Consider the following 6,477-nt stretch of genomic DNA (forward strand, 5'->3'; position numbering starts at 1 on the left):
TTTAAGATAACAAAATATTTTTTTCATCAATGCAGTTCTTTTATAGTATTTAAGAAGATTTTCACTGGCATCAACTCCATTTAAGATGATTAAGCCAATGAAACACTCCTTATGAACAGCCTTGCGAGATTTTGTGCAGATTCTATACAGCTTCTAAGTTACCTTAGCCATTAGATTTGGTTGAAAAATAAAAACTAAATTTCAAAAAAGAGTATGAATTTCTACCCAAGGGAGAAAAATTATTCTCAAAATTTACCTCCAAAATAGTTTTTTTAATGGTTTAGAAATTACTTTTAATTCTAATATAATAATTAAAAGATAAAAATGTGTTAATGGATACACAATATAAAAAGAAGCAAATTGACTACAAAAGCACAAAGTGTGGGTGGTGGAAAGTAAAAGTGTATAATTTTAATATGCAGTTGAAGTTAAGTTGTTAACATAAAATAGATAATTATAACTACAAGGTATTTTATGCAAACCTTGAGTTATCCACAAAGAAAAAGACCTATAATAGATACACAAATATAAAGGAAACATAAAAAATGAAGAGTTAAGGCAAATCACTACAAAAATCATCAAATGACAAAGCAAGACAGCAAAAGAGGAAGAGAGGCACAAACAACTGCAAAACAAATAACAATTATTGCTGTATTTGCTATTGGCACCTGGAAAATTGGGTCACTCCCACCCTAATACTGCTCTTTTCCAATGGTCTTAGCAAACGGCACACTGGGAGATTATATCCCGGGCCTGGCTCGGAGGGTCCCACGCCCATGGAGTCTTGCTCATTGCTAGCACAGCAGTCTGAGATCAAAATAGTTTTCTAATTGTGTTAATTGAATGTTAAATGTATTTTTTACACAATAAGAACTTCTACTTGATAGAATTAAATTTCCTCTATTTTAAGATTAGACCAAATAATATACAAAATCATTGAGAAATAAAATACATTTTTCTGTGTTCATATAGTTAAACCACTAGCTATTATGAACCAATAAACTTTCATGTATACAACCAAAATGAACATAATCATTAAGTGTGCATAGCATATTTGTCAGCAATCGCAGCACATATTTATTACAACAATAGGGTATGTTGTGTTTAATGTACCTCTTAATTAAAAATGAAGAACCCCATTGTTTTCTCCTATGTATGACGACCTTAATTTGATACTCTTAGAAGGATTAAAGAAATGAAAATATTATCCTGCACAAGCCTGTTAAGCTTCCTTACATATCTGTGAACATATCAGACTTGTTCTCACATCAGGATTGTTATACTTGTGAATCCCTGTTCCTGAGATCTCTTTTTCCTAAATATACAGGAGGCTCACTCCCTTTCCTCCTCCATGTATTTGCACAAGTATCACTTTTTCATTGAGGCCTTCTCTGAACACACTATTTAAATTGTAACTATGCCTCTGACACTCTCTGCCTTCTTTTCCTGTTTCATTAATTTTTTTTGTAATAACTACTAACAATCTTTTAAATACTATGGATTTTGCTTTTTTTTGTATGCACATTTTCTAGAACCACTAGAATAGAGATGTTTTTTGACTGTTTTGATAAGATACATATCCCTAGTACCTAGAAGTGTGCTTGGCACATGTTAAGCACTCAAAAAATACATAATTGTTGAAAAGATAAAATGGATTAAAGGTAAAATTTAAAGAAACAATGGCTGAGAATATTGCAGAACTAATGAATGTCACAAATTCTCAGACACAGAAAGCCCAATAAACTTCACATAAAATAAATAAAAAGATGTTCATACTAGACACATCACAGTGAAACTTCAGAAAGTCAAAGACAAAGGGAAGGTCTTTAAAATTGTCAGATAAAAGGACCAGATTATCTTCAAGCTAGTTACATGAGTCTGAGAGGTAGCTTCCGGACAGTATTGATAGACTCCTGAAGACTGAGGAGAACTTGTGAACCTAGAACTCCATACTGTAAACACATTTTTCAAGAGATATCACAAAAGAAATAGCTCTAACCTCTGACCCAGGCAATCAGGATCCTTGCCCTGGGCCCAGCATTGTACAAAGCTCCTTTCTGGCCTTGCCCGGTCCTCACCCCTCAAAATGGAGACTGATTTTGTAAACAGAACTTAGACATGCAGGCTGGGGTGTCTACACAGTATTCTTATGGTGAGGGAGGAGGCTTGGGATAGGAAGAGAATATGGAGTAAGGTATAAACTAAAATCTTTCATTTTGTCTTATGCTATGATTTCAATAAATGTTATTGATGGAATAAACAAAGACTTTTAGAGAAGTATTATGGGTGGCACATGTAAAAATAAAGACCTTTTTCAGATAAACAAAATCTAGCTGTTTACCACCAGCAGATTCTTGCAAAGAAATTCTATCACTATACTTGACTGAGAAGAAAATTAGTCTTATGTAAAAGACATGTGAGGACAGAAGAAAGGAAAAGCATAGAAAAGTGTAAAAATGTGAGTAAATCTAAACAAATACTGACTATATACAATAATTAGAGTATATCACACAGTAAAAGATATAATTGCATAACATTTACGTAGATGAATGTGTCCACATCTTTATATTTTCTGGGAGCAGGATAAAGGTATTCATTCACCTTAGAATTAGGTAAGTTTAATATTTACATTGTAGTCTTTAGAACATTCTAAAGCAGATAAATATATTCCAAAATAGAAGGAAAAATATAATGGAAAGAGTAAAAAGAATCAATTCCAAGGAGGCAAAAAAAAAGAAATAACATGAACCAAATAGAACAAATACAAAACTCAAAATTAGATAATAAAGAAAAACACAAATATACTAGTAATTACATTAAATGTAAATGAACTGAATGGGTCAGTGAAAATCAAATATTATCAGATGGGATTTAAAATATCCAATAGTATTCTGTTCAGTAGAGATGTGTAAGGATATAGAAAGATTAAAAGCACAATGATGAAAAAAAGAAAAAGCAAATCCTAATCAAAAGAAACTTGGTGCACCTATGTTAATGTCTAGAAAAAAAAAAGACTAACAAAACAGTAGTCCTCCACCACTGGCCTGGACACAGCTTGGCTGCTCCTACCAAAGAAAAGCTTCAATACTGCTGCTGGAAATTGCCTCGGTGAATGAATTCTCCTCTCATCTTTATGTTGCTAGTGTTCGTTTCAACAACAACCCTGCGTTGTTTATGGCTGTACTATTAGTGGCTGCAGTGACTTCTTTTTTGGATCCTTGAGTAGGAAAAATGCCAACAACGTTTCCTCTCTTTTTCTTTTAGTTTATTTATTTGGAGGAAAGTGGGAGGCTTTAATTATCTGGATAATTGCTTCTGGTTTGTAATTTATTAAGGGATTGCACAATCTTGCAAAAAACATCATGACAAGGAGTAAGTTGTTCTAAGGAACAGAGGCAGAGTCCCAATGTCTTGACTACCAATTACTTTATGGTTTGGATTTCTTAAGATGTGAAAAAGGAGTAATATAAAATATTGCTATGGCAAATATAAATCTTCTATTCCAACTATAGCACCAGATGCTAAGATTCATAGAAATTACTACTTAGAAGGATTTCACCTTTCCTTTTTATGCCTTCCTCTGAATGGGATTTCTGATTTATTGTTACATCTACAAGAAAAGTACCTAAAATAACCTTAAATAATTAAAAGTATAAAATTCAATCTCGCAAAGACAAATAGGTTGTCTCACATCTTCCCCCAAGTCACACAGCATTGAGCCATTCGTGATACAAAGTTCTGCCCAACAGTGATCCCTTAGCCTAAACTAATCACTACAAGGCAGCTGGCAATTTGACAGGGAGAGACAAGCTGATAGCTTTTCCTCAAACATCAAGCATGCACTGTGTTTCCAGTGCCAAGCTGGATTTGACATTTAATTAAAAAAAGTATCTTAACATAGGTCTACACAAAAATCGAGGCTGTTGCAACAAAATCAATTTTGTCTTATTTAAAGCTGGAAAAGCTTGATGCCCCAAAGGCAGAATTTTTATAAGAAAAGTATCACTGCTCTACCAGCGGGAATACTGAGGGTATTAAAAATAATGTATTTTGACTAGTTTATGGCATTGGACTTGGCTCAGGACTGCATATAATAACTGTTTATTAAACAAGTTGAGCTGCTATAAATAAAAGAATCCATTGCTATAATTAGCTTGTGATTCGTACAAAAGAATAATCAGCTTCATACAAAAAATATATTTATACATACATACATACATGGGTCTATATACACATATGTATGTGTCACTGTATATAGACACACATTCACATACACACACATACACATACACATATATGTGCTCATAAAAAGATTTTCGGAAATAATAATACTTTGATCATATTTTGCAGAACACATATACATGCGTTCTTATAATATATTTAGTGATAAGCAGAATCAATATAGTTTCATCATATTATCAAACTAACCAAATGAAAGGTTAATATAGTTAAGCATGTCAACAAGAATTAAAAAAACACAAAAATTTTGTTAGAGAAATAATATTTTTCAGTCTCATGCTGTTCAGTATATTTGGCTTATTTGTTTGTGTTTGATTTCTTGCAGGGTGAAGAAAACATAATATTCTTTATTAACCATTTCATTTCAAAATATTTAGGATATAATGAGAAACTATGTCAAATTTAAAGTGTAGCTAAAAATTTCACTTTTTAAACACTGTATAGTTAAAATTTTCACTTTTTAACTATAAAATTAATTTCACCATCTCTTTATTAAAATAGTAAGTATGAAGTAACAAATATCAAGTCTGGCATACAACACATTGTTCACATTTGCTGGATTACTAGTTGTCCAGTTGTCTGCTTTGCACTGTTGGTGCCCACTTCTAAGGACTCCTCTAGAGTGCAGAGAAGTCAGAAACTACGTTTCCCAGAATACCCTTTCTTATATATGATTCCAAGTTAGAGTTTAACAATAAAAGGAACTTGCGCACATTTAGAAGAAGTTATAGTTCCCTCAGGAAGTCATGATAGACACAAGCCAGTGCTTCAAATATCTCCCTGATGTCCCTGTTTCTCTGTGAACACTAGAACTTGAAGTAATTCCCCAGCCAACAATGGAGTCCTCTTGTTCAGTACTTCAGGCTAATGTCAGCAGTGACTGGTTCTTGACCCTCTGAACCTACATTACCATCCCTCTACTCACTAATTACCCCACGCCCCACCTCCTTCTCACATTCCCATATCCTCAGCTTCTACATTAATTACTTTCTTTTCTCAATTCTTAGAGCAGATCTGGTTTCCTAACCAAACTGAGACTAATACACCTTTACCCAAAAAGATAATAGATGCTATGTATTAGAACATTACAGCAGTGCGATCTCAAGGCAGGTTTGGTACAACATTCCAAAAACAATAAAAAAACATCTAAAATTGTCTCTCCTTTTAAAGATTAATGACTTCAGTAAGAGACGTTGATGGCCTTTGAGGGTAATACTTTATTTTCTATTGCTTATAAAGGTCTGAAGTGATACTTCTTTAAGCTGCTACCAATCATGTACTTGCTAGTGTAAATGAAAAACATTAGATAGAACCCTCAGCCATGACCACGCCATTAAAATGAGTTTTAAGGCCTTACACATATACCTGAGCTACAATTTTCCCCAAAGCAGAGAAAGAGGACTACCATTCACTTTTCTATTAAGATAGAATTTAAAAGAAGCTTTTATAATGATGTTACAATTTTATAAAACTTGGACTCATTTATTTCACATCCAGCTATTATTTCGTCCTTTTCTCCTCTACTATAAACAACCTTAAAGGCTGACAAAAAACTTGTTCATCCTTCTCAAAGTTTTTTCATGAGTATATACTCTATGAAATTTTAAATAATAATAATAAAGTGAAAACACAGAAAGCTTGAAAGTATCCCCTAATGGAAAGACTAGTAAGATTTCAGTCAAATTATATATTTACATAATTTATCGGATTCATCCACAACGAGGTAAAAATAATAACAGAACATATTTCTTCCTTTAAACAGGAAGTCAAAAATGGTCTCTTATTATCTCTCCCTCTCTCTCTCTCTCTTTCTCTTTCTCTCTTTCTCTCTCTCTCTCACACACACACACACACACACACACACACACACTTATAAAACCATTTAAGGTTAAAATGTTACTAACTGGCATCATATGTTTTGCAAACTTTAATTCTCAAAACAATCTTATATTGGTGGGAGGAATAAATGCAGACTTCTGAAATTTCAATTTCTTTATGAAGCCTTGATTTCCATCTCTAACAGAATTTCACTCTCCCTTCACTGAGCCCCTGTGTTCTATGTGGATTTTGACCACAGTGACATAATCACTTAATATTTGTTTTGTTTCCTCTATTACACTGTAAACTTCTTGAAGAAAAAGGTATTTCTAGCTCTAAATGGATGCTTGTTGAATGAATACATAAATGAGAAACTAGTTTTTCTCTGTGAAGTTGAAAGCAATAGCAACAACTTAGAGT

This window comes from Pan paniscus, chromosome 3 (genome assembly GCF_029289425.2).
Source record: "Pan paniscus chromosome 3, NHGRI_mPanPan1-v2.0_pri, whole genome shotgun sequence".
NCBI lineage: Eukaryota > Metazoa > Chordata > Mammalia > Primates > Hominidae > Pan > Pan paniscus.